The following is a 27,189-nucleotide window of genomic DNA, read 5'->3' as shown; positions in this document are numbered from 1 at the left end:
TTCTTATGCGTCTCCTGCTAAAGGCAAACACCTAAAAGAAGTGACATCTTGATCGAAGCAGTGCTTCCTCAGGTCATACAGCTATCCAGATCTGTTGAGCTATGCACCTAAAATGTATATGTCTTACTATATGTATTGTTCTATATGTATTACTGAATGTGCCATTTCTCAATCCTTTAAAGGGTGGTCATGGTATTTTTCGTTAAACCAAGGGCCTGGGAAATTAAACAATGCCCCTCTGAATCTACCAGCCTCGGGAGAGTCTGAATCTGTGGGGAGCAGGGAGGGGTGCTCAAAAGAGGAGGGCATGCCCCAGACACCCCAGTTTTCCCTGCCCAACGGCTAGCATCAGCCATCTGTGGACTTCCTTCATACCCCATGTTTGCACCTGGTAGTGGAGGACTGGGAGAAGATACCCCAGCACCCACTTTAGATACCCTGAACTGCCCAGCACCCAAGTTCATGGCCACAGCCCTCTCTGGCACAAACCTGCCTACCACTGTTCTGAAGCCCTGCCTCTGCCATTTGTGGGCTAGGAATTAGCAAGTCCTTACCCTCTCTGAGCCTCAGCGGGGTTTTACCCCCTCTAAGATGGTAATAAGACCTACATTATTAGTCTCATGTGGTTGTCAGGAGTAGCAAATGAGATCATGGATGTGAAAATCTTATAGGGATGCAAAATATAAACTATCAACTAAGTCCGCCCCCAGGCTCAGCATAATTCCACCAGTGTTTGAGAGCCCAGGTTTTGAGAGGCTGTAATGCCCAGGGGTTCAGGGTGAAGGCGCTAGAGGCAGACTGCCTGGGTTCCTTGGTCCTGGCCCTGCCACTTGCTAGCTGTATGACCTTGGCAAGCTGCTCACACTCATGGTGCCTCAGTTTCCTCAGTTGTAAACTAGGGATAATGACAGCACTTGCCCCACGGGGTTGTACTAAGGATTAGATGAGTTAATTCTGGTAAAAAAAACTGTGCTCGGGGCCCAGTTACGCAGCTAATACTACCATGAGCAAGGATGTCTGCTAAGCGTTGAGAGGACATCCTTATTGAGCAGAAATGGGGATAAAAAAAAAATTTTTTTTTAAGTTCTCATTTGAATAGAACTGCTTCTTGCACTAGCTGTATTTTCCATGACTTGGGGCTTGAGATTGATTATTTGCTGTATTTGGTAAGTTTTTTCCATCCTGAAAACTTTAATCTTTCGAGTTTGCCTAATAAATAAAGGCCCCCTGTGACATGTGCTTGCCTTCAGAGTTTTGCTGCGACATCAATTGTGAGCTCTCTGATTTACAATTCAGCGAAAAAAGTGACAGACTGGGTCTTCTTGTTCAATTCAAGGTGATTGCTGCATAGTCATTTTTAACAGGACACCAGATTTAGCTAAATGCTTGCAGCGAGGTAGTGTGAACATTAAATTCAGGATGGTGGTTATACGGGCCGAGCCTCTGCAGCTTCCTATTATGAGCCTGGATTCTAAAAAGTCCTGTACAGCTGACCTGCTGGCTTCAGTGCTGCCCACGGTGGGCAGGAGACCCCTATAACTAAAGTCAAGTGATGACTCTTTCTTCATCCAGCTTTTTGAAGGAGGATTTATGAAGCCCTTGGCTGGATACTGTAAGGAATGCAGAAAGTAAGAGGGCCAAGTTTGTTGAAGGTCGGCCAGGTGCCAAATGTTTTACATGCATTAAGATGATTTAGTCATCAGACATTACACCATAAGTTAGGTATTATGACTCTCTTCTTACAGATGAGGAAACTAAAATAAGGGTAAGTCTATTGTCCAAGTTCACCATTGTGGGGTGTGGCCAGGTTGTGATCTCAAGAGCTTTCCTAGGACCCTGTGCTGCACTGTTCCAGGGTTACCATTCCCGTTGTGTTAATGTATTACAAATGAATGATCTTATTTCTGAGCAGCTTAAAATCAAGTAGGAGAGATAAAACACATTGGTAGATAAACTGTAACACACGGTAAAGTCCGGTAGGGGCAGAGAATGCGCTGTGTATGTTCCAAGGAGGGAAGGGGCACTTACTCAGGTGGAGGCAGGGGAGGTGCCAAACAGCTCGTAATCTGAAATCAGTTCTATTGTGCTTCGCGTTGTGATCCAAATGTCCAATGCATATTTCTGATATTCTAAGGAATGCCAAAAACAGTTACAAAGCTGTGCCGAACCGTACGTGGGCTAAGCAATCCTCTCAAATGGCCCACCGTGGCTTCCCTCTTCTTTTCCTTACTGCCCTTTGCAGGAGATGGAAAATGCCCCCTTGCATTGAGTAAAGCTGTTCTCTCCCCAGGCTGGATGCTCTCCTGGTTCACACTGTCCCGAGTCAGGAGACGATTTTTATCTGGGCCTCAGATGTCCTTCCTGGTAGGTGGGGATGGACCATCATCCAGCCTTTCGGTTCTTGCCGGGGTGTGAGTTGTAGGGAGGCAGTAGGACGGGAGGTGCCAATGTCAGTGGAGAAGGCAGAGCATTCATGTTCTGCTGTGGTATGTTTGGCAAGAAAGATTTCCAGCATAAAATTCTCATGTAAAATGTGAGATGGTGAGACCTGATGGTGAACTTGGGGCCCAACCAAGACATCCACCATGCTAACTGACTGGCTCCACGGGCCACTTGAGAAGGGCGTTTTTCCTGCTCCCATGAGAGCTTGGCCGCGACTTGCTGATGCCCTGCTGCCTGATTCCCTAGGACAGGCTCCAGATCCCGGGCACTCTGGCCCTGCCTGCCTCTCCGACCTCTTCCCTCGCCAGTCGCCTTGCCTCCTTGTACATTTGAACTGCACTGATCTTCCTTCAGTTTCTGACACAGACTCTGTACTCTCGCCTGCATCTCCTGGCCTTGGTCCACATTGTGCCCTATTCCTGGCACCCTTTCTACCCTTCTCGGCCTGGGCCAAATCCTACTCCCCGTCCAGGCCTCAGCACAGACAGCACTTCACAGAAGCCTTCTCTGAACACATAGGCTACTGGGGTTCCCATTGCACAGTGCTCAGACCTACCCACTGCTCCTTCTATGATCTTTTCATTGTGGGTATACATCCACACCTTTTTGAAAATAGGAAAGACACCACTTTGAGGGATTATGCTCAGTTGGAGTCATTCCTTGCCTCCCCCCCAAGCTACACTTCTGAGTTGACCTATTCCAGAGAGAAGCCACTGCACCCTAGAGACATGTATTTTTTTTTTTTTTTTGGAAATGTATTTATGTTTTTATTTCAGAACAGTCAAAATTTTGAAGTACCACTTCAGTCCGTATCACACTGTATAAGCACTTTGGTCCTTCTCCCTCCCTTATCCAAATGCACAGATACAAAATGTAGGAAGTGTGCAATGTGCATCTTAGAAATAGCAGCATCCCCACAGCGGACCTCGTGAGATCTGAAGACTCAGCCCAAAATGGGCAGCCCACTCCTCCGCCTCAGCACAGCCATGGTCCAAAGGCAAGTTACATCTTTCTGTTAAAATGTCAAAGATGTTAAATGTCCTAATGTCAAGGACTCAGTTGCTGGTGGAGATATTGGTGCACTCAGGAAGCAGACTGGTACCTGATTACCATGCCTTTTGCATCCCAGTGGGTCTTGGGTTGAAACCACCACACTGGTTAAGGTCTGCTATGATTAACCCTCCCCTCTCTTGCAAACCCCAACTTAGGGAGGAAGTTCCTGTGTGGTTGAGAAGTCAGCCAGGCTTGGAAAGCTAAGGTGCCCCATAGCATCTTTGCTCTTGCTTATGCCCTCTCAAAGCAAAAGACTTCTCAGGAGTCCCCTCAGTGGGTCAGATCATCGTGATTGTAATTGCCTTCCAGAAAACCAGAGGCCTTTAAAGACTTCTCTTTTGTAGAGGAAAATTAGAGATCTTTCCTTCTCCTACCCTGTGCCCCATCCCCCAGGTAAAGATACTAACACACAAAGAGGAATTTTAACTTTTTCTAGGTCACACAGCAAACCAGAAGTCAAGACTTGAACCCACATCTCTTTGACTCTCGATGCAGGCCTTTGTCCATTGCCACGTTCTACTTTTTATGTTGCTCTGTCATGACTTCCTCTGTTCTCTGGAAGAATCCTAAAACCCCCAACCTACAAAATAGCCCCTGAGAGAGAAGCATCTGGAGGTGTGTGCTAAAGGTCCCAGAGCAGAGGGGAAACCTGCCTTGTGGCTCCCATCAGTATGATAAGACCCTGATACCTTGGGCTCTCCAAGGTCTGAGGTTCTAAATTTCTAGAACTAGAGAAGGCCCTCGTCAGTCCAAAAATCCAGCAAAGCAGAGGAAGATCGTCTCTCTGCCTGATGCTGAGAAACTGTACGACTGGAATGGTAGCCGCAGAAACATGCCGAGAAGGGCAGGAGAAGGAGGTACTTGCTGACAGAGCTCTTCCACGCCTCCTGTTTTTGTGAAACCTCCCCACAGCTCCATGGACAGCTGTGTGGGACAGATGTCTCTGGCCTCTTTTTGCAGGTAGAGAAGCAGGTTGGAGACTAGGGACCTGGGATGAGGACTCAGACCTCATAGCCTGGGGGTCTGCCATCATACCCACCTGCCTGCAAAAATTCACCCCCACCTGCTCCGGGCACGCTTTCCTCTCTGCATGAACACAGCACCTTGGAGGATGCTTTCAGAAATCATTCTTTTAAAAATCATTTCCTAAGAGCCTACTACAGCCAGATTCCATGATAAGTCCCAGGCTTCTGGAACAGAGGGGTGCTTGAAGTTTCTCCTGCAAGTGTCCGAGCCTCCTGGAGGAGGTTAGGGTCTAAAACTGGGGTTCTTAATGTCCCTCGGGTCACAGACCTCTTTGAGAAAATGATGAAGCTACGAGTACCCCCAGAAAAATGCTCCTGTGTTTTTGAATGTGAAGAAACAGTGTTTGTGTATGGGGTTAACAGTCTCCCAAAGGCAGCCCCCTGACCCGCCACACCCTACCTGGGGTGCTTCTGGATCACAGATAAAGAAACTCTTGGACCAGATAATGAGATCATAGCCTTATACCTTGAGAATAGTTGTTAATTCTCCAAAGGCAGCTCATCACAGGAAACAGGGGATGGGAGCATGGGTGTGTCTCTGTGGCCGTTGTTATCATTTGAGCAAAGTTGTACCCGTGCCAGCGTCCTGTAGTCTCTGATTTGTCATCCTAGGGTTGGGGAGGAAGGCAAGGCAGAGAGAAGGCTGACCAGCAGCAGAGCCAGCGATGGCGCTCAGCAAGACGGAGCTGTGGGACCCAAGCACTCTACTTCTGTGGGGGGATGGCAGGGGCCAGATGGGATGTAGGGGAGACTTAGGAAAAGAGCCAGGAGTCAAGCACCAAAGTTTTGCAATGGGATTTCACAGGGTTTTTAAGAGCTCAACTTTGAGATGAACAGGAGGTTTAGAAAGCCTTTATAAGGTCTTCCTAAGTGCTGCTGACAGCTAAGAGTGGCATGCCCCTGAGAGTCTATGATTATCTCACAGGAGAGATCTTTATGGGAGCCTTATTAAGAACAGAGCATGTCAGTGCGAGGGAGGGAGGGAGCAGCAACGTGTTCACAGCTCTGGAGGGCAAGTGAGGCAGCCTCCTTGGTTTGCAACGTGCCTTGCAGTCCATTTCATTATCTCTGCAACAGACCCACGAGAGTGGCAGAGAACCCCCTGCACCCCAGAAATTGCAGGACATGAGGGTTGTCGTAGCAGGAGGGAGTGGACTGCCCGCATGAGGTATCCTTAAGATAAACCCTTGAACGGGCCTGGGGTTTGCCCCTTGACAGCCAGGGTGATGTGACAGTCTCAGTTAGAATGTACCCCCAAAACCCTGGAGCCCTGTGATTCCCTGGATTGGTGGCCTCCAAAAAAAGAGCATCAGAGCTGTTCCCCCAGTGAGCTCCTATCCCAGTCACGTGTGCTCCCAGGTGCAGGGAATTGCAGTCAGCCCCTCTGAAGACCTGAGGCTCACCCGAGAGCCTGGGAGCCTGAGCTCCCACCTCGGGGAGAAATGTAGGAAGGGAGTGAGCGAGGATAAACCCAGGACACAGATCCCAGGAGAGTATGCTGGCCAGCCCCTTCACCTGACACATGGGAAAGCAGTGTGACATCGCTTTGCTGCTAGATGTATGAGAAGTGCTCATGAGGGTGATTATAGTAGGTAACATATTTTGAGTGCTTGCTGGGTGCCAAGCACGGTGAATTGGTATCCTCTTACACATTGTCTGTGAGGTGAGCCTCATAGCGTGGTCGAGTGTCCTTGTCATGCACGAACTCGGGCCCTCAGCTCAAGCACCTTCTGGGTGGGTAGTAGCCACATTAGTTTCCTATTGCCACTATTCCATTACTACACATTTATTGTCTTAGAGTTCTGTAGATCAGTAGTCTGGTACAGGGCTCGCTAAACTAAAATCAAGGTGTTGATAGGCTTCCTTCCTTTCTGGAATCTCTAGGGGAGAATACGTTTTTTGCTCTTTCGGATTGCTGTCAGAATTCAGTTCCTGGTGGTTAGAGGAGTCCCCCTTTTCTTCCTGGTTGTAAACTGAGGGCTGTTCCCAGTTTCTGGAGGCTGCCACCTTCCTTGGCTTGTAGCCGCTTCCCTCCATTGTCAGAGCCTGCAGTGGTGAGTGGAGTCCTCCCCCACTGCATCTCTCTGGTCCCTCCTGTCACTGTGTCTCTCTCTCACCCAATTGGGAAAGGATTCATGTGATTAGACCAGGCCTACCTGGATAATCCAGGATAATCTCCTCATCTCAATGTCCATAACCTTAATGACATCTGCAAAGCCCCTTTTGCCTAGGGATTAGGGTGGGGACATCTTTGGGAGGCCATTCATTGTTCTCTTATCACAGTGACTGGGGAAGTAGTGCTTAACTTCTTGATTTTGTTAAGTGATGAAGACAATGGTTCCTGCCTCTGGGCTACGAGCATTGAATGTAAAGGCCAGCAGCGTGGGTCCCTGCACGGTGGTAAAGGCTTACTCAGTGTTAGCTGTGGGAATTATTATCAAACCTGTTCTATAGTTGAGGAAACTGAGACTAAGAGACATTGTGTAACTTGCCCAAGGAATAACATTCAAAACTCCATGAGAGAAAGAGTACATTTCATTCATCTCTTTATCTCCATGGCACCTAATGCAGTGCCTGCCCAGGAAAGATGCTCAGAAATGTACGCGGAATGAATGACTGAGAGCCAGAAAGAGTAAATGACCTGTCTGAGCACCCTTAGACTCAGAGTGTCAGAGATGGAGAGAACCTCTTAGAGGTTAACAGCCCAAGCCCCTCATCTTACAGCTGGAAATCAGCTCAGTGGAGAGGGGCTCTGCCCCAGGTGACCGGTGATGGCAGAGCCCCAGAATGTAGCCTGCACTTCCCTGGCCAGTACGTCTTTCTCTGCACCAGGCTGTATTCACTTCTGGGGGGGGCGGTTCTAGACCCTGTTGTCCTGGCCGAGCCAGAGGCAGTCCAGCGGGATAGAGGAGTTGACCCTGGCCCTGGCCCCTGGCCCAGCCTTGGGGAGAGGAACTAACATAGAAGAAGAGAAAGCCCCCACCCCCTCTTCTTAGAGGTGGCCTTTAGCAAGGCCTATCTGTAGCTTGTTCTTCAGGCTTCTGTAGCTTTCTAGAGGCAGCTCCCTAGTAGAACGGCAACCAGATGCCTGATGCCCACTCATGCCTGCGGTCACGTTCCCCTGCTTTGACACAAGGCTGTGTGGCTGGCAAAGTCAGAACACCTGAGTGGAGTCTACCCATTTCACTTACAGCATTATGGGACCATTTGGTTCCTTGGGACTCAGTTGCCCCATTTGCAACCCATCTGGTCATCTCCACGGTCCCAGGTGACAACCCTGGACTTCAGGCCCCTTTCAGAGGGGTGGTTTGAGAACATTCACATCAGCCTCCAGGACAGAGAGGTACTGTTGTCCCGAGGGCTCCCTAGCTCTGCTTAGACTGAACACAGCTTAGCAGCCAATGAGCTCTTTCTGGACAGCTGGTAGTGTCCCCTATCTCCATGAGAGCCAGCTAAGGCGGGACGGGGTGCAGCCCAGCGTCTGTGGTCCCTGAGGCTGTGCCAGGCTGCCCCTGACACGAGGCCGCCACAGGGAAAGCCATTATTTCTCTGTAGAGCCGAATGGGTTTACCCTGTCGCGTGGGAATTAGGGCCTCATCGTTGTGTCTGATTGTGTGAGGAGAGTTGAGGAAAGTCTGAATGTCCCATGTCACAATGACAGGGGTACCAGGTGACTTATGGGAGGAACGGAAGATGTAGTGGGGGTTGGGGGAGGCGGTACCGTGCAAGTGGAGCTAATGTGTGTTCCTTCTGTTTGGCAGCCCAGGGCCTGGCACTTCTGCATATTGCCTGCTTTAACTGACACCAGGCCCTCGAGGCAGGGAGAATTTTCCCCAGTTTTACAGAGGAAGAAATGGAGGCTGGGGAACTGTGACTCTCCCTGGTCACCCAGAGGGTACTAGCAGGAATTATTTTTGCTCTCACTGGTTGAATCTGAGCTTCATTCAGCAGTGAGGTCAGCATCTGATGGAGCTGGAGCCTTCTTGCCTACCCTCTGCAGGGAGGATGGAGTTCATTCTAGCAGAGGGAATGGGTAGAACACTGGTGGACTAACGGCGGCCCCATCTGTCAGTAAGACCATCAGGACCCACTGCGTGTCTGCCGCGTGCGCCGTTCCAGGCACTGGCCATAGGGCTGTAAAGGAAAGAGAGTCCCTGCCCTCAGGGTGCAGCCATTCTGGTCTCAGGAAGACACACAAACACACATAATAGATGACATGTACAGATGTCATGAAGAAAACAGGAGAGGGAAATGGGATAGGGGAGAGCTGGGGAGCTGCTTTAGCTAAGTGGTCAGGGCGGGGTGCGGGGGGGCTTCCTTATGGAAGGACATCTGAGCTTAGACCCCAATCATGAGAAGGGGTAGTCCTAGGAAGACCTTGGAAAGAACTTTCCAAACTGGAGGAACAGGAAGAACACAAAGACAGAGACCGGGGTGAGCATGTGATGACCCGGCACCAGGAAGGATACCAGGGTGGCTGAAGCCAAGTGGGGGGGGGGAGGCTGGAGCTGTGGGAGGGGCCTAGGGGCCCCTTGGGCCCTCAAGAAAGTGTGTTGAGAAGCCCCTAGAGGGGGTGAATTAGAAAAGGCATGTGATCCGATTTATACTTTGACGGCTCGCTTTGGCTGCTAGGTGGAGGGCGGGCTGTGGAGGAGCGAGAGGGAGCAAGGAGACAGGGTCAAGGCCTCCAAGTCCTCCAGGTGGGTGAGAGGTGGGGGCGACTGGGACCCAGGTTGTGGTCCTGGATGTGAGAAATTACTGGACTCGGGCAGTATTTGGAGCATGAGTAGAACAGTGGTGTGCCGGTAAGCCAGCCCGAGGTGGAAGGGGAGCCCTTATTTGTACCATGCCAGTTTCTGTGATGTCCTATGCTCACCAGGGCTGCTTTCAGGCTACCAGTCTGACCGTGACAGTGAACGATGCACAGCTAGCTCTTGTGAGCCAGGGTGGGCCAGCTCCAGCACACTGCTGATTCTACTGGGGGGGTGAGGAGGATCACCATCCGCAAGAGGAACTGCAATCATTCCAGGGGGCTTCGGTCTGAGCAGCTCAGTGGTAGTGCTGACACCCGGTGAGGCGGTGAGAGAGACTGGGGCAGTGGGGGGGCAAACGTGGTTCTCTGTTGGCCACATTCATGTCCAGATGCATATGGGACATCTGCTTTCTAAGTCCTGGGCATGTGCATACTTCATCACATTTAAATGCTAATCCTTCCAATACCAATGCCTTTGGTGGTTTCTTCTCCATTTACAGAAGAATAAAGTGCAGATAAAAGGGGCTAAGAAACTGAACCAAGATTGGACAGCCAGTAAATGGCAAAGCTGAGTTTGAACTCAGTTCGATTTGATGTCACCCCCAAGAGCCTAACCCTTGCACACACGGCTCATGTCCCCACCCCCGCCCCCCGCCCAGAAACCGTGCCATCTTCAGCTCTACCCTACATTTCTTAGGATTTTAAAAGTGGGTCTTGAGAAGGTTTGGGAACAACCTTCAGACCAGAGATTGAAGTATGGTTGCCTCGACACCATGCCCCACCCTCAGATGTGTTGTATGGGCTAAGGGGGTTTTTTTGATGAAGGGGAGCTTTTCATTTTGTTTTATTGGCCTCTATGGCATTTTTTAAAAACAAAGAAAGAAACGCCATTGTTTTAGTGTCTGGCCACCGCCTCAGACTCCTCAGTCTCCCCACGTCACCACCTGCCTGTTTGGCCCACATGTGGCCCAGCAGGATTGATGGGAAGGTCTCACCCCGGAGTTGGCTTGACCAGGTGACCCTGAGCACTGCTCCAGAGTTGGTGGCACTTTCCAGAGCCAGGGGAGGAGTCCAGGCTGCCTCTGTCTGGACAGGTTCATGTATTCCACCTGCCCCCAGAGAGGAAAGTTCCTCCAGGCCTAGTCTGGGCCCGACCAGGCTGGACTAGGATAGGTGGAGCCCACCTGGGGGGACAGCAGGGCTCCCCAGACATTTTGGATTTTGCACCTCTTTAATACAGAACCTTTGTCTTGTATCCTTAATATATGTAATTATATTATGTATACTAAAATGCCTAAGGACAAATAGAAAAATTAAAAATTATCGTAACTAGAAACATTCGTGTTTCTTCCACGCCCCTGTGGATCACGGCAGTGTGCTGTGTCCAGTTCCACCCCCATCCTCAAGCCGGGCCTGCTGGCCTAGAGCTGGTGCTGTGGGAAGAGCCCTGGGGGGGCTCCGAGTCCCAGGGCTGCTCATTAGTTTGCTGCGTGCTGTGCTGTGAGCACATCTCCTCGCCTCACTGCCTCGGGTCAACACACACGTCCCTTTTCTGACCACCTGCCCTGTGTCAACTAGCATCCCAACCCCCTGTTGCCACCCCATCCCTTTCCCTGCCTTTTATTTCCTAAAAGTACCTACTGCTCTCTGGCGTGTTTATATCCATTTTTTGTTCATTGTCTTTCCCCTAGTGTGCTCCATGAAAGCAAGGATCAGCTGTTGCTCTCTGCTCTGTGCCTGGCACATAGGAGGACCTCAATAAATATTTGTTGATTGAATGAATTACCTCCTCTCTATATAACCTAATGCTGCTTAGTGAACCTTTGTGATGGAGGAGAAAGGAAAAATGACTTTAATGCTCGAAAGGACGATTTAGAGGGTAGAGGTGGAATCATTTTAAGGAGCATCTGCTTTGTTGGAAGACACTACAGTTGTCTTACCTATTGTTGGGGGGACAGAAGCTATGAGTAACGCGGTGTCTGCTGATTACCAGGCACTGTTCTAGGAGGTGATAGACAGACAAAAAGAAAGACTTCAATCTTCACCATAACTGAGGTAAGTGTGTTATCTCAGTTTTACAAAATAAAAACAAACAAACAAAAGAAACACATGAGGCCCAGAAACTCCAGTGTACCTAACCCCAAAGTGCCCAAGCCCTGGTGGGCACATGGCAGGCAGCCAGGCAGTGTCTGTGGAATGACAGAAGGCCCAAGCACTTACACTCCGAAAGCTTCTCAGGCTCTTCTACCAAGGAGCCTGCGTGGAAGGGGAGTGTGTGCCCGGGGAGGTCACAGGGCAGCAGCTGGGGCGGCCCACCTCAGGCCCAGAGTTTCTGGGATATCTGGCCTTTTATTCTAAAAACTCACGTGAAATTCATATCATAAAAGAAACTCTTCTTGTTTGTCTTACTGTAGAAATTATGCTTCCGATTATTTAGCTATTTACATGACATAATTTTTTGGAAACTTCCGTTAGAGCTGCAGCTCTGCATTGACGTCGTGGGTGGCGTGCTCCTGGTATGAGTTCCGTACACCAGGAGTCGTCCAGCCCAGCAGGCAGAGGCCACAGTGGAGCCTGGTGTGGGGCCTGATCTCTCCCATCCCCTCAGCGGGATCCCGTGCTACTCGTCCCTGTGTAAACATGGCTTGTCCAGAGGAAACGGGATGTTCACTTGCGAGCCCGAGCCATCTGTTGTTTCAGACCTGGATGGTGGCTGCCCCGGGGCGAATGCGGCCTTCAGCAAACAGTGCCTTGCCGGGCCCCCTGATAAGGGCTTGCCTCTCAAGCAGATTTTATAGCTCTGCCCTTCCTCCCTAGTCAGGGAGTGGGTGGGGAGAGGATGAAATAGCCCTGGAGCTGTTAGAATAACCTTTATAGTTTGTTTTCTATAAACCAGAGGTCCAGCGTGGTATGTGAAATGGACCACAGAGACTCCGCCCACAAGACTTTGATGTCGGGAGAGCCCAGGGCCTTTGGGAAGGGACCTCTTTTTAGGTTAATGCCAGTGACGGAGTTTCCCATCACGTCTCTAAGGGGGGAGTGACGGTGCTCCACTGGCTCTCGGATGGGGTTTCTTTCCTCTGTGTGTCTTGGTTTTACCTCTTCCTGGAAACCCGGTACGTGCGTGTTCAGAGTCATACAGTGGTTGACAACTGGAAGGGCTCTTAGATTCATTCCGTCCAGCCCACAGGTTTCACAGACGGGAAACTGAGGCCCCACCCCACTGTGATCTGTTGGTCTGCACACCCCTCTGTGATCTGTTGGACTCCCTGTAGCAGTCCAGGGCTGTGTAGTTGGTGCCGGGATATCTGTCTCTGCTGGGAAAGAGCTGAGGTTTTGTTCACTCTTCCCATCTGGTTAACCTCCACCCCATGGATATATCCTAAAGCCAGGACCCAAAGACACAGCAAGAGGCAAGGAGAATGAGGATGTCCAAGTCCAAAAGAGGATGCCGCCATTACGTGGGCACTTTGGCTTACTCTGTCTCTGACAGACTTGGTTGGTCCTTGTTCAGACCCAGCCCAGCCAGGTCCCAACCCCCTGAAGCCTAGGGTGGCTGGCTTGGTGAGAACAGACTCACTCCACCCACCTCCATTCAGGTCTCTAACCAAATGTCACCTCTTCCAGGAGGCCTTCTTTCAAAATGACACCCTGCCTTTTAAAATAGCGCCCCTTGGGACGCCTGGTGGCTCAGTCAGTTAAGCGTCTGACTCTTGGTTTCGGCTCAAGTCATGATCTTGCAGTTGTGGGATCGAGCCCCAAGTTGGGCTCGGGGCTCAGCGCAGAGTCTGCTACAGATTCTCTCTCCCTCTCACTCTCTCTCTCAAATAAACAAATAAAATATTTTTAAAAATGGCACCCCTCATCGCTCACTGTGCCCTCACTCTGCTTAATTCTTCACTTACCACGACCTCTCATGTATTTATTTGTTCATTGTCTGTTTTCCCTTTCCAGAACAGACATTCCGTGAGGGCCAGGGCCAGGTCTGCTCTGTTCACAGCCATATCCCCAGAACCTAGAAGAGTACCTGGCATGTTCTGTGTGCTTACCACGTATTTGTTGAATGAATAAAAGGAGGAATGGGGGGTTGTGGGGGACCGGAAGAACTGGGTACAGTGCTAAGGTACTGGGAGGAACTGGGCAGTTCTGGGAAGATCAAGAGGTATGGAGTGGGCAAGAGGGAAATGTGTGGACTGGGGGCCTCTGCAGGATGTGGAGTACCCAGAGGTGCTTACAGACCGGTAGGTGGTAGTGGGAAGGAGAGGCAGTGGTAGGATAGGATTGGAGAGATAATAGTGTTGGGGGGAACACCTGGGAGGGACTGGATCAAGGAAAAGAGTGAATCCCCCCCAGATTTTTGATCCATTTACATAAATCTGAACACAGACTGTGATTCTTTGAAAACTCACCAAGCTTGATACCAGGCCCTGGCATCTGAAGTCGGGGGTTTTGATTTCCCAGCGGCCCGACCTGCATTTCCCTAGAGGCCTCTGGTCCTTTGAGGCTCAGTACCCTTCCTCCCCCGCCCCCCACCCTCCCAGCAGGGCAGGGCCCTCAGCAAGGTGAGCCTGGTCCCTGGAGGCAGATGTGTCTCAGTTACAGTGTCACCCCATGCCGCCCGCCACTGGGTGGCAGATCATAGCGAGAGAGAGAGATTGTGGGACCTGGAGGGGCCCCCAGGCCATCTAGTCCGTCTCTTGCAGAAGGGTAAGTGGGGATTGATGCCCAGAGTGGGTAAAGGACCTATCTAAGGGCATGCAGCAAGACAATGGCAGAGCCCAGATTAGAACCTGCTCTTTTTTTTTTTTAATTCTTACTTTACTCTTGTTTCTCTTTTGATGTTTCCTTCCTCCTACAGCCTCCCCTACAAAAAAAAATCCCCAAAACCTTCACAAGGGCCTCCCGATGCCTGCTTTAACATGATTGGACCCCCCCTTAAACCTTATAAATCTGAGGTAGTTGCTGAGAAATGCATACATCTTCAGAAATGTACCCAGTGAGACAAATGATGTTTCAGGCTAAGGCAAGGAGTTCCAGTGAGTCGAGTGTTTCCCAAGTTCATAGTCCTTGGAATTCTGATTGCATGAGGTTTTTTTTTTAAGATTTATTTATTTATTTTAGAGAGAGAGAGAACACACACAGTGGGGAGGGGCCAGAGGGAGAGGGAGAGAGAAACTTTAGTAGACTGTGCTGCGCACAGAGCCTGATGCAAGGCTCGAGCTCATGATCCTGAGATCAAGACCTGAGCTGAAACAAGACTCTGATGCTTAACTGACCAAGCCATGCAGGCGCCCCTGATTGCGTGAGCTTTTAACATGTGTTCTGTACCTCCCCACAAAATAGTTGTAAGGCATGGAAGTCTAGAAAATGCTGCCGATTAAATCCCTATCTTGGAAAAACACAGTGGTCCTTAGCATATGAAAGGCTCTGAGAAGTTCTGTAGTTAAAAAAAAAAATCTCAGCAACTCTTTTTGTATAATTCAGCATTCCCCACACTTGTTTGACCTCAGAACTCTTTTTTGCATGAAAAACTGTCGGCCTCTCAGACCTGGTCTCCTCCAACCACAGCCCAACTACATCCCTCACTCAAAGGAGTACCAAACTTTTCTATTTTATACACTCCTGGGGTTTTTCTTTTTTTTTTTTTACTTTAATAGTAAAATACGTTGGGGCAAAAAATAGTCCTCAAAGGGGGTAGAGGTAGAGTCCCCCCAACTAGACTTCTGCTTCTTCTTACTAAGGACGGAAGAAAGACATCTTCATGAGGACATCTCTTCTTTATATCTTTGTGATTGTTTTTATTGTCTTAAGACAGCGTATAGGCTCTTTCCGTTTTGTGAGAATAGTAAAACAACGTCTTCTACACAAATGGCTTTCAAGACAAGCCGTCCGGAAGTGGCATCAATGATGCTCACATAGCTTGGGAGGCAGAGTGTCATTGCGGTTAAGTGGGTTTGAATCCTGCCATATCCAGGGAATGTTACTCAATTTGCCTATAGCCTTAGTTCCCTCGCCTGTTAGATGGGGTGCTCACAGTATCTGCCTAAGGCTGTTTTAGGACAACATGAGATCCATGTTTAGATCCATTTAGTATTGTGTGCCATGCAACGCCAGCATTTACTAAGCACTTGCCTATTAGTATTATTATCCCTGGAACGAGAGCTCTCTGTAGGCAGCAGCTTTGTTTTGTTCACTCCTGTACCCCCAGTGTTTAGAACAGGGGCTGGCACATAGTAGATGCTCAGTAAAGATTTGTTGAATGAGTGGGAAGACGAATGGATGATCTCCTCTCTGTGGACAGCAAAGCACATTTCTGAGAATCGGATTGCAGCAGAGCAGGTACCAGGTTAAAAATGAGCTGCTTTCTGCAGGGTGAGGCTTTCACTTCCTCTGCCCTATCTTCTCTGCATAAATGGGGAGCCGGCACCCAAGAGGATGCAAGTCACGGTGTAGAACTCAGAAGCAAAGTGCGAGGTAATTTCCTGGAAGGTGACAGTGTCATCTGAACGTTTCGGGCCTCGAGGTCATGAGCCTCTTGGATTTCTATTCCTGGTTATTGCACGCAGGTCTGTGTTTGCCCCAGCCAGAGAGTTGCCAGCATGAGAACACTTTACCTTTGGAGTGTCGCAGGAAAGAGGCTGCCTCTGCCGCTGCTTTCCAGAAGGAGAAGTAGCCCTTGCTGTCAAAGCGGGACCAAGAACCCCGTGGCCAGCCACCTTGCCATCCTCCCCACCACAGGCTCCACATTCCTTTCTCTGGGGTTTGCACCACAAAATGGCATGTGAACCCTTGGTCTGCCAATGTTGATTTTATTTTCTCTTGAGGAAACAAAACCGAGGCACTAGACCAAAATAAGCAGCCCAGACACTGTGCTGACCCGGCTCTGCTGGGAAGCTGTGATATTGATTTGCCCCTGGCCTCTCTTTGCCTTCAGTAACCTCAACTCTGCCTGGGCTACGTAAGCTGAGAGGTTAATTCCACTCTATTTCATGGCAGTGTGTTCCCACATTGTTTTATTCCTAAAGGAGCCAGGGTTTACCCAGACTTAGGTATTTTTAAGGACTGTGAGTGGCCCAAAGCCTCCCGATCTCTGGTGACACCCCAAGGGGAGTCTGTCTGTCCCACTCTCTATGGCTGGAGGACCTAGCGGCAACCAGTCTAGGAAGTGGCATAGGTCTAAGCAACACTTGTGTGACCAGCCAGGCTCATGGCCTTGGCCCTCTGGCCCAGAATGTCCTTAGGCTGGGGACACTTATGGTTGGGGAGGGGTGCATATCAGACTGATCTCTGGAGAGGGGGTAGACAGAAATGCTTGAGTTCTGTAGCTGAATGCTGTCTTTCAGGAAGTGCAGCTGGAAAAAGAGATTAGCTGTGATTCAGCCAGGCCTGAGATTCCTCAGCTGTCCCATGGGATTCTAACAGCCAGTTTGGAGAGATCCCACCAAAGGCGAAAGCTTGGGTGAGCCTATGAACTATTTCAGAGCTTACTCAGCTTCTCTCAGTTCTGCATCTTCCATTTCCCCCAGTCCCTGGGTCATTTGCTTCTCATATCTGGAGAGTCTTCTCTGAGAGCATGGGAGTTCTTGAGGGCACATGGTTCAGAATAGGACCAGCACCACCACCTCCCCCATACCCACAACACTCATTCTAGTGACCACAGTGGGTGTGTAGATGGCCCTTTCCACCTCAAAGATTCCCCCAAGAGAGCATGTTCTAGCCCTGAGAATTGAAGAAACCAGTCTGCCTCTCTCCCCGTGGTCAACGGTCTGGGTCAGAGATCTGTTTCACTAAGGGGGACAAGTGAATGGCCATCTACAGCTGCACTGCACCTGGCTTGTGAAGGTTCAGCCACCAGCTTCCCCTGCAAATGTTATCCATATCTCTCTTACCCCCAGCTCCCCAGGGAGCTTAAATGTGGGGCCAGGTGCTTGAGATCCACAGATGACACCCAATCTCTGACCAGGCAGAGATGCTTAGCCACAGCTCACAACTCTGAGGGTGTGGTTGGAGGCAGGGGAAAGGGTATCAGGTTTGTGCCCTCTTGAGGGCTGATGATTGCGATGAGGTATTTCTTCTAGCATGTGAAATTCCGGGATTTCCCTGTGACTGCATGTGCCATCAGGATGTTAACAAAAGGTTCAGTCCGTGTAGCTCATCCAGAAATATGAAGTGGATTTAGAATCACAGAGAAGTCAGGAGCTTAAAGAGAGCATGTATCCCACCTGGCCCTTTTACATAGGAGGAAGCTGATGCCCACAGAGGCTACCAGGACACATGGCAGGTGAATGGCCTTCACTGGCAGCCTCTGCAATCTGCATTTCCCCTCAGCTCCTGGGGTGTCCCCCTTAGAGCACACACCAATCTAAAACTTGTCTCCAAAGGTAGTGCTCATGGTGGAATGCTTGCTAAGAAAGAACCTGCCACTTTCATGGGACTTTGACTGAGATGTGCAGCGTGCCCAGCCTTCTTCAGGCCTCCCTGACTGCTCTGTTGTTCGAGCTACAGCCTCTGCATCCTTTTACCCTCTGACCGCATCACCTAGCTCTATCCTGGGACTAAGAAAGCGTAATCCCACCTTGCAGCTAGCCTGTGGGACCAAGATGAATGTGCATTGATTCTGGCAGGAGGTAAGATATTGATCTTCACCATTGGACCTGTGTGTATCTCACAGCCATGTGTCCCAACAGGAAGGGAAATAGAGTGTCACTTTATGTACACGATTTGGGTAAGTCTTTGTCATTTGAAATCATCACAAAGAGGGATCAGGACTCACCTGAGATGGTGAGTCTGGGTCATAGCGCATTCTGACATGGGGAAGCTAAGCATTGGTCTTAAGATAAAGCCTTTATCATTTGTCAGCCCAGTCTCCATTTGAGTCTAGGCAGTCATGCTTGATTTGACTTCTTGGGTAAAGAGGAAACTATGTTCTCCCATCATTGCTTCTCAGATCTTTCCTGAAGATGCTGAACTGGTTGACTTTGCTGGCAAATCTACCTTGATCTCCTCTGAAGAGAAGAAATGAGTGGTGGGGACAATTCTGGCTGTAGTTGATACTGGAAGACTCCAAACTTTCATAGAACTGTTGGAGAGAAGGGAGCCTACGTTAGACTGTAGCTTTCCTGTTCCCCGCACGCGCGCGCACACGCACACACACATACACACACACACGGTGATCAGTTTAAATCTGTGGAATTAACTGTCAGAGGCAGACTGAAAGAGAGGAAGGGGAAGTAGAGGTACCCTTCTAGGGACCTTAGAGATTCCCACATATAACTTCCAATAGGTCTGAACCTCACGGGGCCAGGCCAGCCCCGTCAGTTTAATTGGCCAGGCTCAGAGAGATGAACTACCAGTCTTTGGTCACCCTGCAAACAAAACTCCTGACTCCCAGTCCAGTGCTCTGTTTCGCTACACCACGTTGCTTCTCTCTTGGAATGATCTTTCCCGGCTGGTCCATGACTTAGCAGAGCAAACTGGTCTCATGGCCTCATCATCACACCAGCAGCTTTGTTCCCAAACTTCTGTGATCATCACATAACTTATGGCTTTGAATAACTTTGGTTTCACAAATTCAGACTCGAGTCTGAAGACACTCAATAGAGAATGAGGTTTTACCACCATTAAATATTTTCAGATACTGGATACATTCTGGAAGGGGTAGTCAGAAGTGCTTTCTCCAGTGGCAGAAAGTGTTGTGGACTGTATGGGTTGGCACATTTGGATGTCTGTGTTTAGTTCCACTACTAACTGCTGGGCAATCCTGGCTAAGTTTATTTCATTTATCTGTGCCTCACATACCTCATCCATAAGATGGGAATAATAATGGAACCTAATTTATAAAGTCGTGAGGATTGAGTGGAATGGAATGCTCTATATAAAGTATTTAGCATGCTGGTGGCAGATAAAAAGCGTTCAGAGAGCATTTGCCATCATCATCCTAAATGTCACCATCACCATCATTTTATTCTTCTCTCTCGTTTTTGTTTAGATTAGTCTCTTACAGTTGTAGGTATTATCAACCAACACAAATAAATATGAAGAATCAAAGAACTAAATAATAATAACATTAGTCTAGTGCGGTCTGTGCAGTCATCCAACAGATATTTATTTTAAGCACTTACTATGTGCAAGCTGTATTTTGGGGTGAATAAGATAGATATGGTTCTACTTCCATGAATCCCACCCTCGGAAGGGAGACTGGCCTCTACTGGGTCATTACCAGTGTGCAGAGTGTCACCACGTGGATGCCCTGTGTCCAACAGAGGAAGGAGAGAGAAGAAATCACATTCTGGTTCCAACCAGAAGAATGCAACGATCTCCCTGGAAATCAGTCTGTGTAAATTTAACTCTAGGGGGAAAAACACAGCCGTTCCATTTCCAAACTGGAATTCTCCCCCCATGTGTTTTTGGGAAGCACAGATGCCTTGGCGTTTTCCCTCTAACAATAACAGAGATTGTTCACAATTATGAATGGTTTTGGTTGACTTCAGCTCCAACAAAACCATGAATCATTTCATAACTTCTGAAATTGCAAAGAAATAACAAACACTCTGGCTCCAGGAAAAAAATAAATGGACAAGTTATGGAGCACAAAGTCATCTAAATTAAAACATGAGTCCTTCCTTGTTTATTTAGCAGCCGCACGTTGCAAGGCCAGCTGGCAGTGGGTGAGAAAGCTTGCTGTCTAGATACCTGGGGGTACCGATTGTATAGTCTCATCTGTATAATCCATTACTGGCTACGATATAACGTCCTTTCTCAAGTTTTCTCAAAGCTTTGAGCCCAAAGCATTATTTCATACATTTTACCATGTTCTAAGGAAGTGCTAGGAAAAGGAGGTGCATGGGCTGAAGTCTCAGGTGACAGAGGGTCTCCATCATGGATGCCCATCACGGACACCCACATGTACCTACATAGGGAGGACCACTTTTTCCAGTGGACTTTTTGGATCCTTCTGCTACTTGGCCACAAGATGAGGTTTTTAGAAGGTGGGGCTAAGAGGGTCAGACTTCTCTGATCTGTGACAACCTGTGTCGGGGGTGCCAGCTGAGCCTGGGGTTTGAGATACAGGCCGAGATGCAGGTTGGCAGCTCCTTCTTTCCCTCTTAATCTAGAAGGTGCATTATTTTTCTTTAAGGAAAAGGTGCATCCTGGCCAAAGACACACCCAGATGTCCTTGCCTACGTATGCGTTCAGAGGTTCAGCTGGGCTTTGCCATCTCAGAGCTGAGACCAGGTTGAAAGGTAGGGGCAGATGTATGATAACAGTGCCATAGTCTCTGGATCTTGCTTTCCGGCCCAAGACGTTCTCTGTGAATGTTGGTGATGTCAATGTAGCTATAAAAATTTGTCGAAAAGGTCCTTCTTTTGGAAAACAGGTTCTGGAGAGCCATTGTTGCCCCCAACTCTGCTTCTGCTCTTGGTCTGTCTCCACCGTGGAGAACAAGACAGGCAGCAGTAGATTCAGACCCATTGCTCTGGCATGCCCTCCCATACACACATTTATTCTTAATAACATGTTCGCTCACAATTAATACTTGTTTATTGTAGATAAATTAGGATATAAAGATTTAAAAATGGAAGAAAAGAAATATCACCTGCATTTCCACTACTCAAGGAAACCACAGTTAGCATTTTGGTGTATATATTTCCAGACTTCTTTCAATGCATGTGTGTGTGTTTTTAAACAAAAATTAATATCAAACTGAACACATACTTTTGTTAACCCTCCTTATACTTAATACGGACTCTGAACATTTTCCCATATCAAATAAATACAATTGCGTATCACTTTGCTGTGTGGACCTCTTGAAAGATCTTTTCCTTTTGGTTCTCTCTTCTTGCCATTAGAGACAGAGACAATAGAAAATGCACTTTACCATTGCATCACAAACTCACCATCTTGAGCACCTTTAAAAGTTTTGCAGCTGCCAATCACAAACACGAGGCTGAGACCCTTCCCTTTGTGCGTTGTAATTATGAGTACGCTCAGTGCATCAGCCATGAGCCATGGCCAAGGTGAAGGCCAGCTCTGTAAAATGCACCGCCCGCTTTGGCACTGTGCATACCGTGGGAAGTTGCCTTGGTGCCACTCAGAAGCACTGAGTAGGTTGCCGCAGCAAAGAAAATGTTTTAATAGAACTCTCTTTGGTAATTAGATGCTTTAATAAAAAGCAGCCAGGTCAGTGTTCCCTTCTCCAGTCTAGGCTCACTGCAGCTGGAAAAAAACCCTCCAGGGACAGTGAAGGTCCTAGGGACATACTGGACTGGCCCTGTCCCCCCCAGCCGCTGAGCCCACAAGGACTGGTAAGACACTGCCAGATAATAATATCTGTCCCCTTTTGGAGCCTCTATCCAGAGGTGCTGAGGCATCTTATTCTTCTGGTTTTAATGAAGAATTGTTTAAGTGATAAGTTCTAGAGATAATTGCTGAGTGTTTATTATGTGGGGGAAAAGTTAAGAATTTTCGTATTTAGAACAGATTGGCTAATGTGGGAGCCCACTACATATAATCCAGGTGCCACACTCTTCTGAATGTTATTGTTAATTATCACTGAAGCCTTCGGCCATGGATCTCTTTCCAAAGGTGGATAAATAAGATTGCTATTTATTCAATTTCTATTCAAAAGATAGAAACAGATAGCATATAGCATCTTAGGGGTAGGCAACTTGGCAGAGGCTATGGTAATGCCTTTGGAGGAGAAGGGTCTCAGTAACTGCCCTTGGGCCATTCAGAAGAGGAGTCCTATCTCCACAAAGGTAGATCAAGCTTTCAAATCAGAAGAACAATTTGTCGTTGTCCCCTGGGACTGCAGAAGATGAACGGGTGGCTGGTCTGGAAAGTGAAGCAGGAAGCCTCATATAACACGTGCTGGGTTCAAGACAGGGGCTCAGCCAGCTCCTGATGGCTGAGGAAGAGGTGGGACATGCATCTCAAAGTCTCCTCAGCAGCCTCTGCGGAAGTGGTTGCTCATTGGTTCCAGCTCAGTCTGTGCTGGGATCAGGAGGGCTAAAAGGCATGTGTGGGGACACTTTGTCTCGTGAACACCATTCCCTGGACCCTTGCTTGTCCCTCTAGTTATGCCAAGTGTTTTGCTCTTCCCCATATCCAAATTTAGTTTAGTTTAGTTACCCCAGGTCCAAATTTAGCGGGTGCCCGATGCCTGTTGCCTTGCCTTCAGGTGTCTATGGAGGAGGCAGATGTGGACACCAGAGTAACTTCACTCCCCAGGGTAATAGCAGGTTTCCACTATTTCCCTAAAATGGCTTGTTTTTTGTCCCATCAGTCATGGCCCTGTTTAATGCTTTCATTGGGTGCTGGGTCCCATATGTGTATATTTTTAAACATGTCAGTTGGATGGCATTTCTTCTGTTGTCTTGGACTTTTCTCTGAATCTTGTATCAGAATCTAATTTTTCCCATTTCTGTAGACCTTTGCCAGTTCCTCCATGAAATGCCTACACAACATTCTAAGTGGAGCTTTGTGACTTAATCTTGGTTTAAGGTTGTGATTTCCTCTCTCTCTCCAGGGTAGTAACAAGGTTGTGAGCTGTGAAGCAGGCCAAGGTGTTATCTAGTGGGGTCATCCTTCAGAGCCCAGGTGCAGAAGGGCTATTTGGAAAACTGTAATAGGACAGGTTCTCTATGGGCTCTGGTTTGATTTGTCTCCCCTCAGTATAGCCACCCTTGTGCAGAGGGAGAAGGCAGGGGACAGCCAACGCCAAGGTGCCTCCAGGGGGAAAAGCGCTCCTTCTGGGAAGCTGGCATCAGCACCATCCCGCTCTCTCTAGGGCTCTGTCCTCCTCACACTGTGTGTGCTTGGTGGCCCAGGCTCTCCTCACTGCATCACGGAGCAGGGGCAGACCTTGAGAACAGAGCAGTTCTGCTCTGCAGCCCAAAAGCGACCATGCAGTGCTCTGCTCCCGACCGTGTAGTGCTCCTATGGGATTTTCCCCACGGACTTCAGAACACTTTGGGTGGGTAATGATGCCCAGAGCCTGTGTGGGAGTTCCCACCATCAGGGAATGCCAGGATAATGGAGCAGCAAAGCTGGGGGGTGGGGAAGCCTCACTTCTCAAGTCCCTTTCTCAGCCTGGTGTGCAACATTGGATACCACTCGGTCACTAAATGGAGGAAGTGAGCCCCTCTTCTGTTCTCTTCCAGTCCTTCTGATCAAGTCGAGGACAGAGTTTCAGAAAGTTGGACACTAAGATGTCTTTAACATCCCCCTCTACGGTCTGCTAATCTTCTTTTAACAGAGAGCATTTTATTATATGGTTTTGTTTCCAATTATATTTATTTTCATGGTTATCTCCTATTTAAATCATGTGATACTGACTTCCATTTAAGGCAACAATATAAAGTTTCTTTTTTTAAATAATAAGATATATTTGTTTCTAGTATATAGAATTATATTAAACTACTAAGCTAATCAAGTCTGGTGGTACATGGCTATGAGCACGTATCATGAGGGTGGTCCTTGAGTGACTAAAGTGTGAGAAATGCTAAATCAGACCCGTTCTCTTCCTTACCATGCAGTCCTCGCATCCCTTCTTGCCAAGGCAGCTGAGAAGGCATTTTGATGGAGTGTGTGTGGATTATATCACTCACAGGAGCTTCTGATTACAGGCTGTGGGAGCTGAAAAGGAGCTGAGGTCGTGGTACCGCTGGCAGAGACCCCGGCCTTGAGCCTCAGGGGGAAGCCACACTTGGGAAAATGAAAAGCCCTGGACTTGGGAGTTCCCTGTACCATACCTGGAAACAGCCTGCATTACAGGGTGGTCACCACCAGAATCAGGGGGTTGTGGAGGTCACTCAGCCCACTCTCCTGCCAGCATAGGACAGCCTCAGGGACTGCAAAAACACTAATAACAAACATGTATTGAGCTCTTACTACATGCGGGCACTTTGCATGGGTTATCTTATTTACTTCTCATAATGCTAAAAAGTAACAGTCATAGTGGTGGTGGTAGGAGGAGGAGGACGAGCAGGAAGAAGATGGGAGAAAAGTTAATATTTATTCAATAATCTCCCCCAAGTGATCTGCAGATTCATTGCAAAGCCTTTCAGAATCCTAGATGCCTTCTTTGTAGAAATTGACAAGCTGATTCTTAAATTCATGTGGAATTTCAGGGAACCCAGATAGCCAAAACAATCTTGAAAAAAGAAAAAGAAAATAGGACTTACACCTCCCAGTTTCAAAACTTATTACAAAGCAACAGTAATCAAACAGTGTGGTAGTGACACAGGATAGACGTATAGATTGATGGAATAAAACTGAGAGTCCAGAAACAAACTCATTACATATACAGCCAACTGATTTTTTACAAGGATGCCAGAACCATTCAAGGAGGAAAGAATAGTCTTTTCAACAAATGGTACTGGGACAGCTGGATAGCCACATGCCAAAGAATGTTGTTGGACTCTTACCTCATACCATATATAAGATTTTTCTCAAAATGGATCAAAGACCTAAATGTAGGAGCAAAAACTATAAAACACAAGGATAAATCTTCATGAGTTTAGTAAAGGATTCTTAGATATGACACCAAAAGCACAAGCAACAAAATTTAAAAATAAATAAATTGGGCTTCATGAAAATTAAAAGCTTTCGGGTTTCAAAGGACATCATCAAGAACGTGCGAAGACAACCCAAAGAATGGGAGAAAATATTTGCAATTCATATATCTGATAAGGGATTTGTATCCAGAATATATAAAGGATTCTTACAATTCAAAAGACAAATATCCTAATTTAAAAATGGGCAAAGGATCTAAATAGACGCTTCCCCAAAGATGATATACAAATAGCCAAGAAGTATATGAAAAGATGCTCAACATCATTAGCCATCAGAAAAATGCAAATAATAAAAACCATAAGATACCACTTAACACCCACTAGGATGGCTAGAATTAGAAAGTCAGAAAACTAGTGTGGGTCAAGGATGGAGAAATCAGAACTCTCATACACTCCTGGTGGGAATGGAAAATTGGTACAGCTGCCGTGGAAAGCAATCTGGCAGCTCCTCAGACAATTAAACATAGAGTTACCTTATGACTCTGTGGTCTGACTTTATGACTTCATGGTTGGAAAACAACCCAAATAGACAAATGGGTAAACAAAAGATACATCCATACAATGGAATATCATTTGACCATAAAAGGAGACGAAATACTGATGCATGCTATAACGTGGATGAACCTTAAAAGCATTGTACTAAGTAAGAAAAGCTAGTTATAAAAGACCACATACTATAAGATTCCATTCGTATGAAAGTCCAGAATAGGGAAATTGATAGGGACAGAAAATAGATCACCGGTTGCTTAGGTATGAGAAGGGACATGGGAAGGGATGTGGGGAGTGGGGTGATAGCTAATGGTTACAGGGTTTCTTTTTGAGGTAACAAAAAATGTCCAAAATTGAGTGTGGTGATGATTGCACGTATCTGTGAATATACCAAAAACCATTGAATTGTACACTTTATTTTTTTTAATTCAAAGCATTTTATTTTTTTTATTATGTTATGTTAATCACCATACATTACATCATTAGTTTTTGATGTAGTGTTCCATGATTCATTGTTTGCGTATAACACCCAGTGCTTCATGCAGAACGTGCCCTCCTTAATACCCATCACCGGAATTGTACACTTTAAATAGGTGAATGGTATGGTATGTGAATTATATCCCAATAAAGCTATTAAAAATATTTATTGAGTACTTACTAAGTGCCAGACACAGTTCTGAGCATTTTATCTCTATTAACTGACTTTATTTTTACAGTCACCCAAGGAGGTACACCTTATATGTGAATATCCCCCATTTTGCAGCTGAAGAAACAGGCAGAGTTGCCCCAGGTACTACCCTGACCTTAGCCCATAGGGAAAATGAGGCATAGAGCTTAAGTGCTGTGTCTGTGGTCATGTAGTAAGCACACAGTGGAGGTAGAATTGTAGTCTGGTACCAGATCCCCCCACTCTTGGCCACTCACTGTGCTGTACTAGATATAAAGGAAAGGGGTCCCTGTCCTTGGGGGGGGTCACTGTCTACTTGAACACATGTACATAAAAGAGAAAGACACCCAAGAAACACTGTGCATGGCCATCTACACTAATTCACACAGACCTTAGTTAAGGTACAGCATTACTGGGCTTGTTTCCTCTTCTCTTAAACCGTATCTTAGGCCAGATGCAAGAGGGCCACATCCTGGGGTTTTGAAGGTAGTATACAGGTCTGTAGACAACCTTTAGCATTAAAAAAAAAAAAAAATCTAGCAGTGATCCTATCTGTGAAAAGGCCTCGCAGTCTAATGAGACTGTGGAGTGTCTTTGCTCTGGGCTGGAATTACATCCAACCAGGGCAGTAACCCTGGTTACCTCAGGCTGATGAGAAGCTCTGATTAGCAGTTACATATCTGACTCTGCTTAGCTAGAATAAGAAATTGAATCCTTCACTGCTTGAGAAGGGCTGTGTGGTACAAGCCTTCATAGCCTGTTTTCTGGGCCACTCGTTGGGGGAAGCCAGCACACGTCTGGAAGCCTCTAACTCTCTGTCAGACTGGTGATCCTCCAAGGGCCTTTGACTCCCAGGGGACTTGCCCTGCCCTGGACTCTTGGCTTCCTCTGGTCACTCAGATCCCAGCTAGGGAGGCCTCTCCTCCTCCCTCAGGAGTTCCCTGTGGAAGGCTGGAGCCAAGGTAATCAGCTGGTGGGCGACTGGCCACCACAGCCAGGCTGGCCCAGCACCCGTGCTGTCAGGAGAATGGGCAGGGCCCGCAGTGCTCTGGGCCACCAGAGCTTTTTCTCTTTCAGCAGAAGGCCAGGCTCCTGGCCCACTCACTAACACCATCCTCCGTTGTACCTAGGGAGCTCTGCAAATAAACCAGATTAGGAATAATTGAGGTATAGACTCCATTGATG

The 27,189-nt window shown here is 47.8% G+C and overlaps 1 protein-coding gene across 1 annotated transcript in view; it reads left to right on the top strand.

Annotated features, from left to right (window-relative positions):
* The window catches only part of GNAO1 (G protein subunit alpha o1), a 165,270-nt gene that overhangs the window by 23,465 nt on the left and 114,616 nt on the right, over positions 1-27,189 (top strand). The window lies entirely within an intron of this gene.

The sequence above is a fragment of the Halichoerus grypus genome, chromosome 15, assembly GCF_964656455.1.
Source record: "Halichoerus grypus chromosome 15, mHalGry1.hap1.1, whole genome shotgun sequence".
Lineage (NCBI taxonomy): Eukaryota > Metazoa > Chordata > Mammalia > Carnivora > Phocidae > Halichoerus > Halichoerus grypus.
Note: the sequence above shows the minus strand (reverse complement) of the source record. Positions and strands in the feature narration are given on the sequence as shown.